This window comes from Opisthocomus hoazin, chromosome 3 (genome assembly GCF_030867145.1).
Source record: "Opisthocomus hoazin isolate bOpiHoa1 chromosome 3, bOpiHoa1.hap1, whole genome shotgun sequence".
NCBI lineage: Eukaryota > Metazoa > Chordata > Aves > Opisthocomiformes > Opisthocomidae > Opisthocomus > Opisthocomus hoazin.
The window spans coordinates 65133332-65155297 of record NC_134416.1 but is presented as its reverse complement, the minus strand read 5'-3'; positions in this window follow the sequence as shown (position 1 = coordinate 65155297).

Genomic DNA, 21966 nt, shown 5'->3' with positions numbered 1-21966 from the left:
TCGAAAGCCTTGCTGAAGTCAAGGTAGATAACATCCACGGCTCTCCCTTCGTCTACCCAGCCAGTCATGATATCGTAGAAAGCTATCAGATTGGTCAGGCATGATTTCCCCTTGGTGAATCCATGCTGACTACTCCTGATAACCTTCTTTTCTTCCACTTGCTTCATGATGGCCTCCAGGATAAGCTGCTCCATCACCTTTCCCGGGATGGAGGTGAGGCTGACCGGCCTGTAGTTCCCTGGGTCCTCCTTCTTGCCCTTTTTGAAGATTGGAGTGACATTGGCCTTTCTCCAGTCCTCGGGCACCTCTCCTGTCCTCCAGGACCTCTCAAAGATGATGGAGAGTGGCTCAGCAAAGACATCCGCCAGCTCCCTCAGCACTCGTGGGTGCATTCCATCGGGGCCCATGGATTTGTGGACTTCCAGATCACTTAAGCGATCCCTCACACAGTCCTCCTCTACCAAGGGAAAGTCGTCCTCTTTGTAGGCTTCTTCTCTTACCTCCGGGGCCTGAGATTCCTGAGGGCCAGTCCTAGAACTGAAGACTGAAGCAAAGAAGGCATTCAGTAGCTCTGCCTTCTCCGCATCCTCCGTCACCAGGACACCCGCCTCATTCAGCAGCGGCCCCACATTGTCCCTAGCCTTCCTTTTGCTGCTGATGTAGTTGAAGAAGCCCTTCTTGTTGTTTTTGACATTCCTTGCCAGCTTCAATTCCAGGTGGGCTTTGGCCTTCCTCGTTTCATCCCTGCACACTCTAACCACATTCCTGTACTCTTCCCAAGTGGCCTGCCCCTCTTTCCACATTCCATGGACCTTTCTCTTCCACCTGATCTTCGCTAGAAGCTCCTTGTTTAACCATGCAGGTCTCCTGCCTCCTTTGCTTGATTTCTTTCTCGGGGGATGCACTGCTCCTGAGCATGGAGGAACTGAAGTTTAAAGAGCGACCAGCACTCTTGGACCCCCCGGCCTTCGAGAGCCCAGGCCCACGGGATTCCTCCCAGTAGCTCCTTGAAGAGGCCAAAGTTAGCCCTCTTGAGGTCCAAGGTTTTGATCCTGCTTATCGCCCTGCTTCCTGCACGCAGGATCCTGAACTCGACAATTTCATGGTTATGGCAGCAGAGGCTACCTCCAGCCTTCCCATACTCCACCAGTCCCTCCTTGTTTTTTAATACAAGGTCCAGCAGCGCACCTTTCCTTGTTGGTTCCTCCACCACTTGCATCAGAAAGTTATCATCTATGCTCATTTGGAAATTGTATTGAATTTTGGCTATTGCTTGAACTTAGGTATATTTATTCTGGATATAAATATGGAATGGGTCAATGTGTATCACTGAAATGAGGCTTTCATATTCTTTACTCATCCCATTTAGAATTCATAAAGTGTCATGTTAAAGTAAACATCAGCCATGCATTCTAGATATTCTAATTGTAAAGGGGACCCTGCTCATCTCAGATCAAATTGTGTGGCAACTATTGCTAAGATGATGTCAAACCTCTTATATGTATTATAATAATGGGATCTAGAAAATGGTAATTGTGTTGTGTTCTGTATAAGATTTTCCTGATATTTACACTAATTTATCATAGGATAACTCTGCTGCCTGAGAATACATCAACTGTATTAATCATTAATTAAACTGTATGATTCAGCATGAAGTTGCCTGGCATCTAGACTGCAGCACTTCAAGGAAGCTTTGTCTCTGGGAGATTTTCCCCAGACCTCTTTGTTTGTTTCAACATCAGAATGAATAACCAAGCTAAAAGCATCTCCTTGCACACGTTAGCAAACAATAAATGAAACTGTTCTAGAATATTGTGGAGAAACACTATGGTTTCTGCTCTTTACATCATTGTTTACATCCTATATTCTTAGTCAGACTTGTTTTGTTTTTCTTTTTTCAGTTTTCAAAATTGCAATCATGATTTCACTGCCAGGAGCTATAAAATATCACGATTAATTTTATTTTGCTAGAATTGTTGTCCTATGCCACACTCTGTAGGGATTTTCTCACACTTTATGCCTGCACAGTCTCAGTTTACAAGCTTTTTGTTGTAAAAGGATTTCCACTTCTGAAGACAGAGCGTTGTCTGAGCTCAAGCAGGAGGGGAAGGAAAGGCATGAAAATCGAGAGAATTGAATCAAAGGTATGTCTGCACATCATAGCACCCATGAAATGCTATCCATCGGATCATGTTGCTGTTGTTTGTCAATGTCTTGTCTACAGCAGGTCAAAACTGTCAAGAAAGCATTTTGCTGTCAATATGCCATTTTACTTTCCTGATATGTGCTTCTTTCAAAGAGGTAATGATAGACCCAAACAAGGGATTACCATAAGCAGCACTCACAACTATGAAATGTTGCTGTGGTGTGGTACCAAGAATACTTTGAAAAGCAGCAACAGAACCCAGAGAGACATCTACCAGTGACTCTTCCTTCAAAGGCCCTCGTATAAAATTTACGTGGTGATGTCATGGCTTTTAGGTCATCTTTTTTCGGCTGAAGAATTAACAGTAAGTAATGATCAGTGAATTTAAACTCCAAGGTTCTTTTTTTTCTCACTGTCTGTGAAATGAAAAGACACAGCCATGTGTGTAATGATGAGATAAATAATCACTGATTTCAGAAATGAAATGTGTAAGGACATCAGGTGAAAGTAAGAATAGGAGTAGATAGTAAGGAAGAAGTTAGAGGAGACAGATGTTGAATATGAGAGGTTTAATTCCTCATCACATATCTGTCTGCTCTACACTGCTGGCTGGAGTAAACTATATGAAATAAGGATGATGCGAAATAGAGTTCTTTATATGTTAACTTCCCATTGTGGAGCTTCACAATAACCAACAACGCAATTATAACATTAAGAGACTAGAAAAAGAATCTTATGCTGAAAAATCCCTCCACAACATTTATTTTGCTTAGTTATACTCAGAGGAAGATTATATTAAAAATATACCTGCAAACATTGAAAGATATTGATATTTTAATCTGCATTCCATGCAGTCAGAAACAATGTCAGCTGCAGAAATCTTTAAAGATGAAATTGTGACATGATGAAGTAAGCCCTCTGAGTTTTTAAATGTTAATTATTAAACAACATAACAGTACAACCTTCAGTTCTACAAGCTTTTAAAAGTTTCTTTTTATTTTTAAAGAGATATCTACCACCATCTCTCTATGAGTATTTTTATAAGTGCATGTCTGTAAGAATATGATAAATAAACAAATAAATAAATTATTCTAAATTATCAAAAACAGAGTCCAAGTCTAAAATGTTAGTCTTTCAATTTTTTGCTGGTTTTCTTGCTTGTTTTTGTTCAGTTCAATTTTGACTCAATTCCCTCCTACCCAATTTCTGATTTGGAAAGCACAGAGGAAGACTGTAAGAAGAGGCTGAGTTTCAGGTAAAAACGCAATACATTTGTCACATATATTTGTCACTTCACCCCTTCGAAACAGCTTTCAATGCATGTTGAATACTACTAGGGCAGTGAACCATGTATGCCTTTCCTACAATGGAGACAGTTTTTCTGAACAGTACATATTACATTTATTCTGACACGAAAGAAGAAAAAACAACTTTATTGTCTTTTATTCTCAAATATTTCATTGTGATACAGAAGTATTTGGGAGAGAGTGGTCACAGGCATAATTTCTTTTTAATAAATAATGCCATACAGTACTTTGACCTACATCTCAGTTAACAGTGACACATACCATTATTGAGACAAAGAGGCTGAAGATTAGGGTACTGTACATGGTACCTACATTGAGCGACGGCAAAGAGAAAAGTAAATAGCATTGAAATAGCCAGCAGGAGAAAAAGCAGGGGAATTTCTTTTAGGACACTGATTGATCAGGAAATGTGAGAGTAGCTTTCTTCGACACAGCATTTCTGTAAACAGCTTTGAAGCCAGAAACATCAGATTTCTGACAGTGAGGTAACTGGAGGGTTTCTGTGTCATATTTTTTAGAGCTGCAAGTCAGAGAACAGAAACCTTCAAGTGCTGATTGAGTGAAAGGGATATTTTGTATTAGCATTTTTGTGAAATGAAAGTTTGCCCCACAGCGCAAAATGTAACCAGCATCTTTCACAACCAGGACCACTCTTTCTCTGCCTAACACTATCCATCATGTTTGCTATTGATCATTCTTTCAGAAAAGGAATAGAAATTGAACGTCCTACCTTATAACATCTAGGAGATAAACTGGTGGTTTGGTGGAATTAAAACATAATTTAGGCCTAGATTCTGGTAGAGACTCACTGGTTTGACAATACATTCCTGCAAAAAGTAGATGCAAGTTTTTACTTCTGGATACAAGTTTTTTTGATAAGTTTTACTTTAATGCAATTTAAACACATCACCTACTCTCAGTAGGTGATATGTTTAATGTGGAATAGAATTCAGACTGTCTAATATTAAACATTCAACATCCAGTGGCATCTTTCTAGAGGATGATTGGCGGAGACAACATCTTAAGACAATTGCCTCAAAGCTTGTGTTCAAAACTCTCTTGCAGGACCTCCTGGTGGGCCTGCCAAACAGAAACCAGGCAAGGAATAAACAAACACCCAATACCAGCCCTGAAGGATGGGTACATTGGTACGTCGTTGTGGAAAATGTGTCTAGACATTGACTCCTCCCCGACGAGCCGGAGCAAAGTCAGCCCTCCTGAGGTCCAGGGTTTTGATCCTGCTTATCGCCCTGCTTCCTCCACGCAGGATCCTGAACTCGACCATTTCATGGTCACTGCAGTCGAGTCTACCTCCGACCTTCACATCCTCCACCAGTCCCTCCTTGTTTGTTAACACGAGGTCCAGCAGCGTGCCTTTCCTTGTTGGTTCCTCCACCACTTGCATCAGAAAGTTATCATCGATGCTCTGTAGGAACCTCCTGGATTGCTCCTGCCTAGCTGTATGGTCTTCCCAGCTGATGTCAGGGTGGTTGAAGTCCCCCATGAGAACCAGGGCCTGTGACTGTGAGGCTGCTTGCAGCTGCCTGTAGAAGGCCTCATCAACCTCCTCCTCCTGGTCAGGTGGCCTGTAGTATACACCCACCGTAATGTCACCCATGTGAGCCTGTCCCTTAATTCTAACCCACAAGCTTTCAACTCGTTCCTCATTTGCCCCCGGGCCAAGCTCAATGCTTTCTTTGTACTCTGCAATGCCTTTAAACAGACAGGGAATGGCACACAGTTGTAAATGAATGTTACTTTAATGAAAGACCCAGATGGAGCATGCCAGATATCTTGATGCAAAAGAATGTCACATATGACTCCAACAATTTCAAGCTATAGGTGGAAACCAAACTTGGCATAGCATAAGATAACTTTTGGAGTGAGCAAGAAAGAGGAGGCCAAGCTTCCCCTCAGTTTCACTATTTATCTGCAATTTGAGAGCTAGGCTGGCTGCCTCTGACCTGGAGGGGATGGAATTCCCCATCTCAAGAATAAAAAGCACATTATTTGTGTCAGTCTCTTTGCATTTCTCTACGTCCTTTAGTACACTGTCATCTCCCTTTCCAAATATGGCACCAAAGTAAAGATTAGGCAAAATTTGGTCACAGATTTATATCTATTTGTGTCATTGCTGGTTTTCATCCTGTTAGCTTCTGTATATTTTTGAAGTATTTAATTTGTTACGTTTTTTGTCTTTTCAGGAAAATTCTTATGTTCTAGGAATCTGGATGTGCTGAATTAATTGGCTAGGTGTGTTTGGTTCTTTTTGTGTTTTGTTCATGGGTTTTTTGTTTGTCTGATTTTTGTTTTGTTTGTTTTGTTTTTAGTTTTCAGAAGTGTTTTTCCAACTAACAGTTATTGCTGTTGTAATGTAGCTGCCATTCTCACTAGTTCTTCTGGTAGTGCTTCTCAGCACTCTCATATGCAGGCTCTAGAAATATTTTTCAAGCAAATTTGGTGAAGCAATGCGCCTCCTGGCTGAGAAGACAGCAAGTCTTTTTGCATCGCACTAGCAGTAGCGAGGGCAGCAAGATGGGAACTACTTCTTGCCTTTTTCCACTGAGATATGCATTTCATTCTCTTACATAGATTCTGTCTGTACCATTATTCTGAGCTAATGAAATCGAATGTACACTGTTAGATCACACAGCTCTATTCATACATTAGTTGCAATAACAGAAAATACAGCCAGAATTGAATTGCCACCAACATCATCTGCCTAATAAATGATCTTGCTACTTGTACTATATATCTTTCACATTTCATGTGATTTATTATACAGTAAAGGCAATTACGGTTACGTCTCAGACTTCACACTACAACTTCGAAGGGGAAAAAAGGTTATTGCTCAATTGAGAAATAAGGAGCAACTTGAAATCTGACATTTTATTGTCTGTGTTTTGGACAAGTTTTTGCTTTAGGAGAGCCTCATATACATCTAATACTGGTATTGAAAGGAGACCAGTTAGGCCAGCTCTGGAATCCACAGGAGGGACTGGTGTGAACACTACCAGCCATAGTTTTTCCAGGCAAAGGAAAAACTATGAGAGAAATGCTCAAAACTTTTCCATCTCAAGGAACCTGCAAAGCTTTGATATCTATGTAAGTTAAGCAGAGAGTGAAAATTCATGGTTGAAAAGTCTCCAGGTATCTTGTTTCAAACAGTGTGGGTAATCACCTTAGGAAAGGAGTAAATTGTTCATAATTCGAACACCTTTTCCAGCATATTTCTTCATTCTTTACACAGAATCACTTGATAGACATACATGACTTAGAGTTTCATTGCAAATATTTAATGTTGATATCTTTTGCAGATACAGATTTTCTAAGGAAGCAGCTCAAGGCTTTTTTTAGGAAACATGTGTGTGTTTCTATAACTGGAGTAGTGATGCAAACTGTTAGAGAAATAAAATTCCAGAATTCAGACTGGAAGAATTGATATTTTCAGAGCAATAGGTAACACTACATAAGACCTCAGATACAATTGTTCAGTGGGCCATGATGAACACAGAACCTGATATGGGTTCTAGATGCTCTTTTAACTATAAAAAGGTCTTAATTCTGTTAGTGAAGGAGAAAGGGCAGGCAAGGTACAGATATTTCTGGACTAGGCTCTCTAGTGAGAATCTAAAACTTTCATGACTCCTTGGCTAATAATGACCCCCAGTTGTATATTAATAACCTTTATTTCTCAGAAGAAAATCTTCATGGAAGACTGACCATTTTGAAAATGCACAGCAGAGTTTTCTAACTGTATTCCAACAGACTTTACCTGCAATGAGTAACATAAATGACATAGAAATGTACAACTTGCTGCTTAGCAAGGAAAAACAACCAGATCACATCTTCTTACTACACTTAGAATAGCCCCATTTTGAATTAATTCTGTTAATTTGGAACTTAAGGATATGAACGTTTAAAAAAATGATGGCAGGATTTCCTCAAATAATGCTAGTGATTATTCAAAATAATAGAGCAGTTTATTATTTCGCTTCTTTTGCAGCACAGAAACCAATTTCAGAATGAATGTTTTCATAGTAATTTTGAGTTGTAATAAGGAAAATGATTAGGAGGAAAAGGAAAAAGGGAAAGGAAAAAGGAAAAGCCATTGAAAGGAGTAAGTTAGAATTAAAACTTGAAAATATGCAATTTGATCTACTGAGTAACTTCATGTGGACAGAGAATTGACTGCAATATTTGCAGTGAAGAGAATGCTCCAATCTTGCTGATACAGTTATTGCACCTTGGGGGTGCCAAATTATAACCTCAGAGGCCAAAGTGATGGATGCCACCTCCATTGCTCCATAATGCTGCATGTCATGCTGCTTATATACCCTTAAAGAGGTGGCATTAGTACAGACTTCAAAAAGTACTTCTCTGATCAGAGCTGGAATTAAGGTGATAAAATGTCCTCTTGGGAGCAAGAAGTAATCAGAGATATGCAGACATGCTGAGTACTTTTAAGAGTAAAAGCTCATGGGCCAGCAAAAAGGAAGAGAATGACATGGATCATATCTACGCAGAAAGAGTTTCCAACTTAATAAATACTGTGCATTCCAAGGAACTGACTCTTTTGTATGGATAAATCATCAGTTTACTTGCATTGATGGCATGTTTTGTGTTTGGTGTTTTCCTAACCTCATTAATTATCTCATTTACTTAAAGATGACTTAGAAGCAACAGCATCTGAATGTGAATGTAATTTGTTAACAACATTCATTCATGTCCCTTCCTTGCAAAAGGACTGAGACATAATTTGACATCATGAGCAATGTATTCTCACAGTCTGCGAAAACGCTGTTTTGTGAAGCACCTGCTTTTAAACTGGATTCACTTATCTTGTGGTCTGTATGGCATTTCTGGATTTAGGCTCCTTCCTAAAACTAGCACTCTCACTTTGGTAATATAGCTTTTAAAGAGAGGACCTTTTAATCTTGAAATGATCTGTATCATCTTCTCTAATCTATGCAACATCTCTTATAAGTGATTTCTGTTCCTATTCCTATCAAAACTGCCCAGACAGCTAGACTTTTTTTCAAGTGTCCAGTGCATCTTCCAAGTATATTCCTTTATCCTTGCATTATTTCTGGCTTTGTACACTTATACTTTTAGCTTAACTTCTTTGGTCTTCAGGTCAGCGTATGCTTTTGATTTAATAATTTTCTGATGATTTCTTCTCTATCTCTGAGCCTTTCTGTTGAACCAGCATAGCAAGCATTAGCTAAAAAAAGCCCCTAACCCAAACATTTATTCTGTGCCTTTTTTAGACATACTGACAATTTTTTGTCTTCTATTAATTTCTATCTGGATTATTGGATACCTATTTTATTATCATCTTCTCTCTTTTTGTCCTGTCCCTAGCATGTTCCTTATTGTTCTTTCTTTTACCTAATATGAAGGTTTCATCTAGGACCTTTATAGCTTTTTCTTAGACTTCTTTTCTGCCATGATATCTCCCACGTTCTTGCATTTTCAGCCTCTCTCAGCAGCGTCAAACCAGTCTGCAAAAATCTTTTTTTCCTCATGATCAATTTCAATACTTTCCAATTAATTAATAAAATAATCTTCCTTCCTATACAAGATTTATGTCATTAATCTCTTATTTAATGTCTCTGTAACCTCTGATCACATTTAGTCTTGCATTTTCTCTAGAATACCTGTTTGTGTGGGGTTTTTTCTTGTTTTATTTTCAAGGGTCCCTCAAGACTTCTTAGAAAGGAAAGAAAATTTAATGACAAGGACGAAAAAGGTTTGCCTCGAAGTAGCAATATTAAGACATTCGTTGGCACCTCCTTTAAGCAATAAAGAGAATCAGGGTTAACAAAAGTCCCCAAGCTGAGTAACAAGTGGCCTGAACACAGCTGCCCCGTCTCAAAACCATCACACACCTACCTGTGTCCTTTAGCCAGTCGTTAATACATACCCTGTGGACTTGCCAAGACAACACACTTCTCTTGTCTGGGAGAATGAAGGGAGAGTATAGCTGACTTCCATCACTCACTTCATTGCTGGAATGATGTATTATCTGAATTTCGTCTCTGTTTCTCAGTCTGAAGCAGGCTTATGACCTCTGCCTGAGGCAGGGGACCTGCCCAGTCTTAGTTATCTGAGCTGCCTGGGGAGGGTTGCAGCAGGTGGGTCAGTTCTACCACCAGTGCTGAGTTGATGCAAGCTGAGTTTAGATTTACAACTTTGGTTCCTTCTTGATTTGAAACCTTGGAATTTTTCAGTCATTAACTGAAATCCAAATTGCCCTTGCTAAACCGGCTTTCTCCCACCAGTTCCAGTGAAGCCATCATTTCACATAATCCTGTCATTACCATACCAAAAATAATGTTCACGCAAACACCTTAAAGTTTTCCCATACTCTCTCCTATTATTCCACAATCATGTCATGCTGTTTATGTTGTATTTCTACACATTTCTCTGTGTATCATTTGCCTCCTCTTTTAAAATATTTTCTTCCAGGCAGCCTTTTTTCTTCTTCTCCTTGCAAAGAAACCCCTCCGTAGAAATCGTCTTTCTTGAACCTACCATAGTACCAGACTTGCCTGTAATTGTAAAACAATATTCTTGTGTACAGTAAAACTGGATGTAGAGCTTGCTCTGTGTTTCTGTAGTACAGTTTACATTTATGGCTGTTTCCGTGATTTTTAAGGAAGAAATCTTCCTTGAAATGTAACCTTATGTTAAGGAAGAAACCTTCCTTAATGTAAGCTTTTTCTGTCATTTCTCTTTTTACTGAGAGCACAGTAAAATGAGATACCATTCACAGAGAAAATAATAATAATAAATCAAAGTCTTGTAATGAGTCCTACTGCAGTGGAACTGCCTTGCTCCATGTAAGCACAGATCTCTGTCCATGCAGAACTGATCTTAAAAGAAGGACTTAAAAAGCCAAACAAGAAAAGAAGAAACAGAGGTGAGGGACAACTGAAAGAATATAATAAAATTATTAAAGAGCAATATTAGAAAGATTGGGATTCAACATGCAGCTCATTCTCTCCTCTTAATTTCATTTTTTTATTTGCCACTACCCAGGCTTCTTAGTTTTAAAGTCCTATAAACCCTGGACTTCTGTCTTCCACTTCTAGAAGACGACAACATCTTCTGACTCCCCAATGGTCATTTTTGCCCTACTCTTACTAAAAGTTTGATTATTCATTCCCTGTAATTCTGAAAATTAGTTCCCAGCCAAGCCAAGGGGTGAAGACCTTTCTTTCATCTAATCAGTTGTAGTAGACATTTAGAGAGCTGAGTTAGCTCCAACCCTAGAAAGAACTGGAGAAAAGAGTATGTGGGGAAGCAAGACCTATATTGTCTTATTATATATATAACTGGAGCACTGGCAACAAAGCATACTGAAAATAATACAGACAGGGACTTCTGTCAACGCAGTATGGTTTTAGTAAGACCAATATCCATGAATTAACCAGTCAAACATGGCATTCCTATTGATTTTCTCCTCTCCTCCCTTCATTTCTACGAAGTTTAGCCATTTTCTTTTTGTATTTGGGATGATATTTTACACAGATGAGTTATCTACTGCACACAAAGTGCACTTTTTTTTCCCATGCAACCGATTTTATAATTGAGAAATGCGATAATTGAACATGTCTCTGTGTGCATTCACTATAGTTCTCTATATCAACATTAGAACCAAAATCAAAATCTAGTTTATATACTATTAATCTTTCTAATGAGACGTTCATTAATATTCCAAAGGTATTATCCAACACTTTAACCATTTTGACATCAATTAGATTTGTAAGCACATAAAGCCTGTGGCATCCTGTACCTTTCATAGTCAATCTTCATCTCAGATTGCATAGAAATTGGGAAACGAGAAGCCATTACACGATCTGTAATACCACTGATACAAGAAGTAGCATACGGAATTCTAAAGATATGAAATCATGTTTTAATTAAGGTCATACATTAATAACTTCCTCTTGTTGGATTTGATAGTGTTAATACATAAATTTTATTGCTGTCCTTGACAAATGAAATATGATAATGGATTTCCTTGTAGACCAATTAGCATTTAACAACGATTAAATGAAAAAGATATGCAGTGATCCTGATGGAAAGAAAATATTTGTCACAGGCAATTCACGGGATGGAATTATATATGCCAGTCTGAATATGTGGAGGAAAATTCCCAGCTCCTCTCCCTCTTGCCCAAACATATTTTAAAATCAGTCAAATGCTTATTTTGCTAGTGATTGGCATAATTTCACAAATTCCGTGTCATCCTTGAAGACTGCAGAACACCAGAGGAGCACTCATTTTTTGTCAAAGTCCAGCTCTTTTCTACAGAATAGGGAGACCGTTAGGCAGGGTAAGAAATCCCATTGTGTTCCTTTTTTTTTTTCTTGAGATCATGAATCATGTAACATTTTTATTTATCACCTGTACAGCATTTAGTGATGCCAAAACACAAGTACAAAAAAAACCCACTCAAAAATGGAACAGTTCTGGTGCAGCACCAGAACTGTAGTAGTCGAAACTTTTTTCTTGTTAATATACATGTAAAATACAAATGTTTAATAAAAATGAAGGTCGTTTGTAAGACAAGTGAGATACTGTGTCTGCTAATTACTCTGGGCAGGCCATGCATGTGTCTATTTGACAGAAGTAAAAGTCAGGTCACTGTGAAGAGCTCTTGAAATTCCACCTCTCTTTATTTGCATTGGATGTATGCTAGACTTTGATAGGATTGAATTGATAAACTTTCACTTCCTTCTTGTTCACATCGCAGCTCATAATGACATTTACAGTATCTAAAATGTCACCTGATTTCTCGTTATGTTTTGGAGAGAAAAAGGTAGAATTATTAGGAAACGTATTTCCTGAGATGAGAAAGTAAGAACTGTCTAGAGTATAAATAAAAAGTAAATTTTGCCAGTGACCTTTTGGTGATATCTTCCATGCATTATTCTAAAACTATTTTAATTTTTTTTTAACAGTTCTGTAGTCTTGGATCCAAGAAGAAATACTGGTGAAAATCATGACTATTTTATGTGTGCATAAACTGAGACACTATTAAATTAACTAATTGGCCACTGGGCACCAAAATTTCACTTTTACTCTTTTATATCAAAAGTTTTCATTGCCTTCAATGTTATTTCCATTTATGCTGCCCTTTCTTTATTCTTAATTTAACAAAGATTTTTACGAGTAGCTGCCAAGAATGTTCTTAGGAATTACAAGAATGATTTGCATGCAACAGGATGAATACATAACCTTAAAAGTCATTATCCCCCAAAACAAACAAGCTGAAATAGTCTGTTAATAGAAAATGTAATACTGACAAGTTGTGGCTCTGAAAGGTACAAGTAAAATTTTATGAATACACAGGATGTTCTAAAGCACCACTGTGTTGCTCACAGACTTATATTTAACTAACCATCCTAAGCTATATGTTCAACAGAAAATAGTTCATTTCTGCTAAGCTAAATATTTAAGTCAGACTAACTTTTAAGTACAATTCAGGTCAAGTTGTTAGTGGCCTGATGAAAACACAACACAATAAATTTCTGTTAAGTTTGTCTTGTCGTACCCTATAGCATCTTTCTGTAACGTATAATGAGTGATACAAATGCACTGTGATATGGATATAAGGCATCATCAGGCCTTTTATGACCAAAAGCTACATTTAGATTTTATTACTATAGAAATCAAATATGAAAGTTCTTGTAAAAACCCCCAAATATCTGCATTGCCTATTTTAACGATAACTATCAAGTTGTAAAGATAAAATGCTCTTAATGGTCAGTTAGAAACTGCTATTCTTGTGTTGATAGAGGCACAATTAGTTAAGTACAGTCATTAAAATATGCTTTAAGATGCCCAGCAGTATCCTTCATTTCTTTTGTTTAAGACAGAAACACCTGAACTCTAAAATTAAAGCTAAATCCCAGTATTTTCATTCTGCTAGAGAAGTGAGAAAAAATGAAAGTTTAAATCTTTTATGAGCAGATAACAACACAGCCAGACATTCAGCGACAGTAAAGATCATTCTGTTGTGATCACTGCTGTAGTATGAAGTGTGGTGATGTAAAAAGACTGAGACATAAAACGTGCGTTAGAGTAGTAAATCCATCAGGCTGAAGTAATCTCCACGTTTTCTTTCTCCAACATTTATGGCACCTTACCAATCATCTGAAATTCCTTGGGGATATCAGGCATTGATCAAATCATTTATTACACCATTTGTTTTTCCATATGAGCACGTGCATATTTATGTATGCATGTGTGTATATTCTTTCAATTTGGAACAAGGATGTCTGAAAGTATAAAGGTCAAACTCACTTGCTCTAGGAATTCATGGCTTCCTACAAGCAGGGCTGTAAAATGGGCATTATTGCAACTGTTTCATTAACTACTGCATTGCTACTATTCAGCCTGGAATGGAAAAAGCAGAAACGAAGTCTGAATCTTTTGTCTTTAGAGGGAAGGCCGAGTCCTTTTCCTCCTCAGAAGGGCTGAGTTGTGCAGCTATTAAAAACAGGGAAATATCTGTTGTCCAAAACTCATTTCTGTTCTCTGGAGGATGTTCTGTGTGAAAAAATGAGCATGGATAGAGACTGTTAGTCCGTTAGTTAGCCTGTGTGATCTGGTGTGAAGAATAAATAATCTGATGAATGAACAATTTAAACATATACTGTATTAATTTTTTAACTTAGTATACCGAATGTTGACATTTCTTAACTAAGTTTACTTGACTACTTGTTGCATAAAGTCTTACGCCGTCTGTAAGAGCAGCAGCTGAAATACTTGCCTCCTGTTTGGTTGCTTCTCAAACAGTAAATGAAATACAGTTGCAAGTGTGAAGATCGAAACATTTATATCAGGAAATTATATCAAAGAAACATAATGGCATACAGAATTGAAAAGGAGATGTATGAATTATTACAATAAGATTAGATTTATAGTAAGATTCCCTTAATTTTAAAGCTGTGACTTTATTTATTTTGCTAATTTTATTACCTACTCTTCAGTCATAGTCTGTCTATCCCAGTGTTACCAACAGTGCAAATAAAGCTTCAAGCATTTTAATATAATGTCACATAGCTGGAGTGAGCAGCATTTGTATCAACAAGACTATTAACAATGGCATGAATATGGTGTTGAGAAAGAGTACTACTTTTCATATCACTGATGCAATGTCAGTGACTAATACTTTGAGACGAATTCATTTATGAATGAACTCCACTGAAAATGCATAGTGAAAATTAGAGTTGAAAACTTCAAAAAAAATCAAAGTTCTTTATAACTGAAAAAGAAAGTGACTACTCTTTAACAGCATTATGCATATTATTTTTCTGGTTATTTACTACTACAAGAGCAGTAGCTGAGGTTAAATATATTTATGGTGTTTACTAGAAGAACAAGATTTTTTCCTCCTCTTCTGAAGAGGCCACTTAATATTGTCTAACCTTAACAGAGTTAGATTTGGAATCCATGTTGTAATTTATTGCCATTATAGAGCACATCTAACATGGGTTTAATAGCATTTTAATTCCAGTAGGGAAGAGAATCATTGAAATGTTGATCAATCTAGCTTACTTATTTACTTCTTAATTCTTGTTGGCACAAAAAGTTTTATGAAGAAAGAAGGAAGGTGACGTCTTTCTAACATCTTTTAGTGTTTTAAAACACATAACTTATTTTTTAAATAATTTTTTAGAGTTCACTGAATTTTATAGAGATTTTGATTTGACACTTTTATGGTTAAAAACAATAATACTCATATACGTGGACTAGCTGGAAATGTTGCTGGATTCTGGGAAAATTTTGATGGAAAATGAGATTACTTCTTGAACTATATAACTGGATATAGTTTTATCACTAAGCTTTCTTGAGTTTGTCACAACATGAACACTACTATAAAACACTATTACCTCCACTGATCTGCTTGGTGTGAGTATGAGCAATATTTCCATAATTCTAATCAAACAAGCAAAGAAAAGTGAATTACTTAAGTATCTTGGATATATAGGCATAACTTAAAACTAGAAATTTTGGAAATCTGAGGGTTGGTTGTTCATCTGCTGTTCCTCTGAAATTATTATTGCCATTTTCAATTCAATTTTTGGACTCTTTAGGGACCTGCTGGATAGCATATCATGGGATAAAACCCTGGAAGGAAGAGGGGCCCAAGAAAGCTGGTTAATATTCAAGGATCTTCTCTTCCAAGCTCAGGAGCAATACATCCCAACAAAGAGGAAGTCAGGCAAAAATGCCAGGAGGCCTGCATGGATGAACAAGGAGTTCCTGGGCAAACTGAAATACAATTAAGAAGCCTACAAAAGCTGGAACAGGTAGCCTGGGAGGAATACAGAGAAATTGTTCAAGCAGCCAGAGATCAGGTTGGGAAAGCTAAAGCTCTGACAGAATTAAATATGGCCAGGGACATCAAGGGCAACAAGAAAAGCTTCTACAGGTATGTCAGTCATAAAAGGAAGACTAGGGAAAATGAAGGCCCTCTCTGGAAGGAAACGGGAGACCTGGTTACCCGGGATATGGAGAAGGCTGAGGTACTCAATGACTTTTTTGCCTCAGTCTTCACCGGAAAGTGCTCCAGCCACATCACCCAAGCCACAGACAGCAAAGACAAGGCCTGGGAGAATGAAGAATCACACATTGTAGGAGAAGGTCAGATTCAAGACCATGTAAGCAACCTGAAGGTGCACAAGTCCATGGGACCTGATGAGGTGCGTCTGTGGGTCCTGAAGGAACAGGCGGATGAAGTTGCTAAGCCACTGTCCATCATATCTGAGAAGTCGTGGCAATCCAGTGAAGTTCCCACTGATTGGAAAAGGGGAAACATAACCCCTATTCTTAAAAAGGGTAAAAAGTTAGACCCAGGGAACTACACGCCAGTCTCACCTCTGTGCCTGGTAATGTCATGGAGAAGATTCTCCTGGAGGCTCTGCTAAGGCACATGGAAAATGAGGAGGTGACTAGTGACGGCCAACATGACTTCCCTAAGGGAAAATCGTGGCTGACAAATTTAGTGGCCTTCTATGATGGGGTTTGGATGAGGGAAGAGCAACTAACATAATCTGCCTGGATACGAGCAAAGCATTTGACACTGTCCTGCATAACATCCTTGTCTCTAATTTGAAGAGATGTAGATTTGATGAATGGACTACTTGGTGGATAAGGAATTGGCTGGATAGTTGCACTCAAAGAGTTGCAGTCAACGGCTAGATGTTCAAGTAGAGAACAGTGAAAAGTGGGACCAGTGCTGTTTAACATCTTTGTTGGCAACATAGACAGTGGGATTGAGTGCACCCTCAACAAATTTGGCTACGGCACCAGGCTACATAATGCAGTTGACATGCTGGAGGGAAACGATTCCATCCAGAGTGACCTTGACAGGCTTGAGAGGTGGTCCTGTGCAGACTTCATCAACTTCAACAAGGCCAAGTGCAAGGTCCTGCACACGGGTCGGAGAAATCCCAAGCACAGATACGGGCTGGGCAGAGAAAGTTTTGAAAGCAGCCCTGAGGAGAAGGACTTCTAGCCCAGTCTAACATATGTTCATGTAAGCATAGTGTTGGTCATCAGGAGCTACACATTGTTTTCAGTGACATGCCTCGAGTGATCACTATGCCAGAAAATAAATATTGGTGAGTCTGCAGAGTTTACTACGAAATTGTAATAAATTTTCATGCCTAGCTTTTATCCTTGCAAAACAAAGGTGATTTTCTAGAGAATCCTTGTCCCATTCGTGTTTTTCTTGTACAAGCATTTTTTTTTCTTTTTGGGACAGTGACAGAAATGAATGTCTGTCTCACTGGCTCCTCTTGTTTGGCTCAATGTGGGTTCTGCATATCTGGAAGTCTACTTTGAAATTCATTGTGAAATTTTTTGTGATCAGGAAAGACAAGTAACTTTCAGCAGGGATTAGTTTCAAGGCAGCAAGTGGCATTAGCATCAGCAGGGATTGCATATGAGTTACACTTAAGGAGGTGTTTGGACTGGTGTGTGGTGGGTGTTTCCCAGTTTGACGGTGGCTTGCTGACTTGATCCTGAGGGAATGCTTACTACCTAGTATTGCGTTTCAGGCACAGCCTTCAAGCAACAACCTCAAATATAATAACTAGATATAGACTTCTCTATTATATTTAGCTCTTCAGTATTTATTCTATCCTTATCACAGACTGATGCAGCGGGCAAATGTTTCTATCATATTGATAGGAAAGCATGACACTGCTAATTTCCTGTAAGATGCTGGCTGGAAAACAGCAATCACGTCTTGTTTTCAGTAGTCAATCTGTTTGAAATTTTCACCAAATCAAGGAGACCTACAAGTCTTTAACCTGGAGAAGATGATTGTCTCTGGGACATTGAATTTAAGACCTGTCTTCATCTCATATGGAGCAAAGCTCTGAACTTTGAACCCAGATTTCAGACAATTGCTCTGAGTTTCAAAAGCAAAAAAGGAAACAATTAGAGGGGAAAGACAGGATGGATTAATTTCATTAGTCTCATTCAGATCTGAGAAAACAATCCAAAGAAACTGCCATCAAACCCAATATATTTTGAGAAACTGTTCAACAAAACAGCATACTTCAATGGAAACATATCATGTTAAAAAATTTTTAAAAGCTCTAAGTAAATTCTTTCCAGTGCTTTAACTATGTGATTTTATGTGTTATTTCATGATAAATTTTATGCATCAGAAATACTGTTATCTTTTTCAGTACTGACTATATATTCAAAGGCATTTATCTAGGAAAAAAAATCAAACGTTTTGGAAAACAATTGGATTCTAATTACCCAAAAATAACAATTAGCTTAAAAAAAATCCTTAAAACACGCATGTGTACAGACACATATACACACATATATATCTGTTAAGAATTATAATTTACTTCAGTCCTATGTAAGTGCATTTACTGTTTACCATAAATTACCATACTGTGATTGAACCTCTATATGCTTCTTAATTTAACATAATGATAATCTCCTTCTGCATGTCCAAAGTTAGACTGGCAGAAGCATTACCAAGGAAATCAGCAGGAAACATAACAGCTGCAAGAATGAAGATGCTGAAATCTGTAATGCTGAGGGTCTAGGGGAACAGTGGGGTACCCAGCCCCAGACTGGTATCCCCTAGGCTAGCAAAGTTTGATTTTTCCAGACTAAGCTTGGGATACAAGTACAAACTGAACTTGAAATGTACAATTCTAGGTAGCAAGGGGGAAGAAAGACACTAAGCTTAACTGAAGAAAGAGAAAGTAGACAGATATTGCAATAAGCAGTCTGCTCACTTCAGTATAAACATGAAAATAAGTGGGCTAAAGGGAAAGTAAGAAAGCTTTCTGGGGAAAAATAAAGAAGAGAGCTTACTGTTTTATGGTTTTATGCTATGTGCTACTTATTGTGAAAACAATACATTAGTAGTCTATTCAGAACCTGTCTTCTAGTCATTTTAGTCGTTTTATTGTTCATAATGTCCTGGAGGGCAAAAACCAAAGAAAGTTAACGTGCACCGGAGAAGATAACATGTTTCTGAAAAGAGAGTCCAATGCATCTCCTCTTTTAATTAGTGGTAAGTTGTGCAGTTCCAGAGTTAAGGGAAGTGAAGGCAGTCAGATTTCAAGTACATAGGCTTAACATACATTTGAAAGAGCCTGGCACCTGTAAAAGACATATATATATGTATGTATATAGCTAGCCATATGCAATTTATGTCTTGTCCTTTGCTATCAACTTTTTAACAAAGACTCAGAACAAATTATTTTTTTCTGGCAAGCAAAGATAGTGTTTAAAAGGAACTTTTGTATATTGGTGTAGGGACCACTGCTATTGCTATCATTAGTGTTGTCACAGCATACGTATTTCACGCTGTCCTTAGTAGAACAGGAACCTAAATGACACTCTTCGGTATTTTCATAGTTCAGACAAGACAATCTTAATGTCATGAAGTAAAAGGCAGCAACACTAACCTGTTTTTTTGAAAGTTGTCTTCACATACCCCAAATTTGGAAGACATTCCAAATGAAGCAATGTAACCTTGTGGTAAACTAAATTTCCCGCCTATTTGTCCAAAAACTTATTGGAATTCAGGCTGACATGCTGAACTTGTAGATACCAACAAAACAGGAATGTAGTCATGATTACGCTTTAAGATTTGATATTAAACCACAGTGTGATTATTCTGGCTAATTATTTGCAAACGTTTTTTCGTCGGTTCTTTATAAACAGAAATACAGATGTATTTATATAAATTAATCTAACAAATTTTTCTAGGCCAACAATTTATCACATCAGTACAGTGAAAATGTTATCTGCAAAAGTAAAAGAGCTCTACAGAAAGGAGTTATTCAGGGGGAAAGGAAAAAAAGCAACTCTAATTTCTTCAAGTGATTGTACAAAACACTGGATAGGAAGGGTAAACTTCATCTTTGTCCTGGAAGTGAAAGCTCAGCAGTTGTTTCAATAAAGTACATAAGAGGGAGGTAGATCAAAGGAATTTCTCTATTTGACTTTGTGACATCTCTTCAGAATTTGTTGTTTTTATGAAAGTTATTTGCAGTAGTCGATTTATGAAATAATGAATTCTTTCTAGTTCTGCTGAAGAATGTGAAGCCCTTGGGACCTTATGTCAGTGCAAGAAATGGTGTAAATGGCTATAAATCTCTCACTTCATTTCTGTTTCAATGTTTTCCTTTTTTCAGCTTAAAGTTAAATTTAAAATTTCCAACTGGGAATAGTGACTAGTTCTTGAGTGCAAACAAATCGAACAGCGAAAGAATAAAAAAAAGAGAGAGGAGAGAGAGGGTGAGGCAATGTATTAGTGACAAGTATATATACTGAGTAGACTGTATAGACTATATATTTAGGGGAAGGAGAGGAGAATACAACTGCAGCCAAACTTACGTGCCTAACACTAATTCATGAGGATAAGGGGCATTTGCTGCTGTTCTTTCAAATTAAAAATATTAAGGAAGATCCAGACAAGTGGAAAAAAGCCTGCTAAATCATACCATGAGCACAGTGCCTGGACCCACACTGACTGAACTCAGAGCATACCATTGGCCATAGGCAATACTGGTGCCAACTGTGAATCAAGCCAGCCTGTTCCTGTATAGAGATCAGTATACCTGGAAATGTTGCTTTTGTCACTGCCATTCAGAAATTTTTCTTCAGGCAATAAGGAAGAAAATATTCCAACAATATGAAGAAAGCTTTAAAGCCAAATATGTCACCTTCAGGCTTTTAAAAGTTTCTGTGAGTACTTTAAAAGAAAAAGGACTTTGATTTGTGGCCAATTCATCCAACATGGTGCAGTAGCATTGAGACTGGAAATGCAGATATTCCATCAGTGCTGGGCACAGGGTCAGGAGTGCAAAAAGGTACCGGTGCTAGGAGATGCAAAGGCAGATGAATGGAATACAATTGTGTACATATATATTTATATACATTTATATATACATACATACAAGTATATGCTTATACAGTGCTTTAAAAATAAACAGCCCAGCAACACTTACTGAGATTACTTACTTATTGGAAGGAAAAAAAGCATGTGATACTAAAAGATAGATGAATGTGAAAAATACATGCAATTTTTTATATACGAAGTGGGTTGACCCAGAGGTCAAGTGCAAGGAACTCCCTCTTGGTAACCACCAGGAGCTAAACTGATTTTCTCTAGTGCACAGGTCACGGTACACCAGATTTTGAGACAGCTTCTCTAGAAGCTGGAAGTATAGAAATGATTTTATAATCTGTGATGGACAATAGCTCTGTATTTATTCCATGTTTTCAGGAGTCTCAAAGACTTTTGTAGACTCTGTCTTTGAGATTGCAGATTTTGAGACTGAAAGTTAATGCAAGGCACTGGAAGGCTGCAGCACAAAGAGAAACAGCTGAGGACAACAGACAGCAGCCAGGAAGATCTCAGAAGTGACAGCAAGGACTTTCTGCAGACCAGTGGAAACTGAAGTATTTGTAGCAGTTTGGTGTTTAAAAAGTTCTGTTAAAATTCTCTGTTCTGTCTTCTCTTCTTTTGCATCTTTTTTTATATGCGAATTCTAATAGAGATTGTATTTAGTGCTTAATTATGCCATTTGACCTTCTTGGGGATCTCACTATGAGGGAGAAGTCAGGACAAGTTCATCCCACAATTCCAGCTGACCTCAGTTTAGTCATCCCATTGCTTAAGGATTTTTATTGACCTGTGATTGCCAAAAAAACTTTTAAAAATTTCTTTTCTCCCCTACTCCATATTTCTAACCATGTTCTTGTGCCAAAAACTGGCAGTGTCTTTGCCCCTATCGCTGTTCTCGCCCGACTTAGTGTAGTAGTATGTATATAGTATGAAAGCCACAGAAATATTCAGGAACAGCAATTACTTTGGGTACGTGAAAGCAGGGAAGCAAATATACCTGCAGTAAGGCCATGAAGTGCCCATTCATGTTTATATCGAAAATAACCTGTCTGTGGTGAAATGATTCATTCTGGTTTGGATGAAAGGATCTGATATTC